Source organism: Hipposideros armiger, unplaced genomic scaffold, assembly GCF_001890085.2.
Source record: "Hipposideros armiger isolate ML-2016 unplaced genomic scaffold, ASM189008v1 scaffold_693, whole genome shotgun sequence".
NCBI lineage: Eukaryota > Metazoa > Chordata > Mammalia > Chiroptera > Hipposideridae > Hipposideros > Hipposideros armiger.
Window position 1 is genome coordinate 96,095 of NW_017732043.1, and position 2,534 is coordinate 98,628.

Below are 2,534 nucleotides of genomic sequence, written 5' to 3' on the forward strand. Positions count from 1 at the left end.
TTAAACTAACTCCTAAGGGCACAGTAATTCCATAATGATCAACAGTATTTCCAAGTCTACCTTTTTCTGTGTAACAATGGGCAGACTTAAGATGAGGCAAAAATTACCTAAAGTTCATGGATAAGTATTTTGTCAAAATGGTATAGATGGCAGATCTGCCATCTACAATCTACAGATGGTAGAACTCTACTGGCTTAATGTTCTGGCCGTATTAATCTCGTATGATAAATTATTTTCACTAGTTCAACATCTACTAGTAACATAATGCTCAAAGTATACAGTCAGTTCATCCCCAATGTCTGTGTATGAAAGTGGTTGGGGGTAGAGAGAAAGTCTACCCTTGAGATTAGAAGTTTTAAAAATTCTTGCATGTATTTCCCCAACCCAAACCCTTTATTTCTCATTCACCAACACAGTTGACGGTCAACGTCTGTACTAGGTTTTTTAAAGAATAGATTGTTTATTTTGAGGTTCACAGATCCACCTCTGCCCAAATACTGCTTAATGATACTCAAAATTACATGAGAAAATATATTCTATTGTGTTTAAATCTGTTGTGATCAAAAGGCTAAAGACCCTGGAAATGTTACCATATTAAGCCTCACCATCTTACTATGAATGAATATGTCAGTACTTTTATGAAAGTATGTTCTGGCATTGGGAGTGAAATATCAGGATATTGAAGACTTATACTGGGAGGTCGTAAAGGGGTTATACCTTAGAGAAATAAAGAAGCATTGGGGCCAAGGGGACAGATTTCACCACTTGCATAATATTACTTAAACTAGGCAATTTCTCCTTTCCCCACATCTCCATATCAAATAATGCATGATAATAAATAAACTCTCTTCTTTAAACCACTCTATTTTGGCCCTCTTTGTTATAGTAGCTTAGCCCACACCCTAGCTTGTTTGATATTACAGCACTTTTCAGAGTCTGCCTGTATTGGAGATTTTTATATGTGTTTCTGTTACCCTCATTAAATTGTGAACTTTAAGAGAGCAGAGACCTTGCCATTTTTATCTTTGTATCTCTTATAACTTAGAGATGGATACAACAGACTCATTGTAAATGTCTGTGGAATGGGATTTTATCCTTGGGTTTCAGTAAAATTGTATAGGGCACGTAAATATGGAACCCATGAATGTTTAGACATCATGTACTTGAACAGTGGGCACACATCCTTTGGTTATTTGTTTTATAGAGACCATTCTCTTACCCACCTCTGTTCGTACCCACAGACCCAGGGGAAGGCCCTGAGACTGAAAACCTACTTCTATAAGCAGAAGGCAGGGAAAGACTGAAGAAAGAGGCTAGCCACTCCAGTTTGGTAAAGGAAACTTAGTATTTTTGTTAAAGGAAACTTACATACAAGGTGTGTCTTCAGCAGCTGCAAGACAACTGTATCCCCACATTGCTTGGCAGGTGCCAAATAACTAAATAGAGTAAAGGGGGTGGAGATAGTCACAGGTACTATTACGTGAATGTTACCAGGTATGGAAGATTACATGTTTGACCAGGTTAGGGCAATGGCCTGTTCCAGGTATCAGCACAGTACTGGTTTACATAAGAATGAACATCGATTAGGATTAGACAGTTTCCAGGGGTAAGTTGGGGGAAGCAATCTCCCTCTTTTGGCCTAGGTCCAGCTTGTGGGCCAGGCAGTGGTCACATCTTGGAACAGTCTGTCTCCCACCCACAACTGTCGGTAATCTGTATCCTTCTTTTTATTGCTCCAGGAACATGTAGGTCCGGGGTTGCCATTGTCACAGGAACTATGGGCCTTAGGTGACTTGGATTGTAGGGGATAGAGCACTGGAGACTGTTGGATGGGGGGAGCTGGCTCAGTAGCTAGTTCAAGAAGACTGATGGGTAGAGTTGGATATAAAATTTTTAGTAATGGACTCTTCCTCTGAAGATCCATGGCACAAAGAACCATGCTTACCAACCAATTCCTAGATTTGAGCTTCCGGAAGAAAGGATGAAAGGAAGGATACTATCATTTATGAAATGCCTACTCTTTTCCGGGACTGTTTTTAATTCTCTCAATACCCCTGCCATATAGTTACTGTCCTTTGTTTATATGCGTAGGTGAACTGAAGCTTACAAAGTTTCAGTAAGTTGATCACAGTTGTATAGGTTTTAGAGGTCAAGTGGGGACTTCAGCCCAAATCTATTTGACTCCAGAGCTCTTTCCGCTGTATTACACTGCCTCTCTGACCACATATAATCAGCCAAAGTTTCCCCAGGGTGCACCAGATTGGGGGATTCAAGAGAGTAACAGTTTACAGAAACCATTCTATTATGTATTCAGTTTTCCCTCAGTATTAGAGTACTGGCTAAGCTACTATAACAAAGAAGACCAAAATAGGATGTTTAAGGAAAATAGTTTCATGCTCATGTGATAGTCCTGCAGTGAGCATTCCAAGTTGATGGGGTCATTCTGCTCCATGAGGTCATTCAGGGACCCAAGCTCCTTCTATCTTGTTGCTCTGCTGTCTCCTAGGGCACTGTCCTTGGCATCATGATTGAAG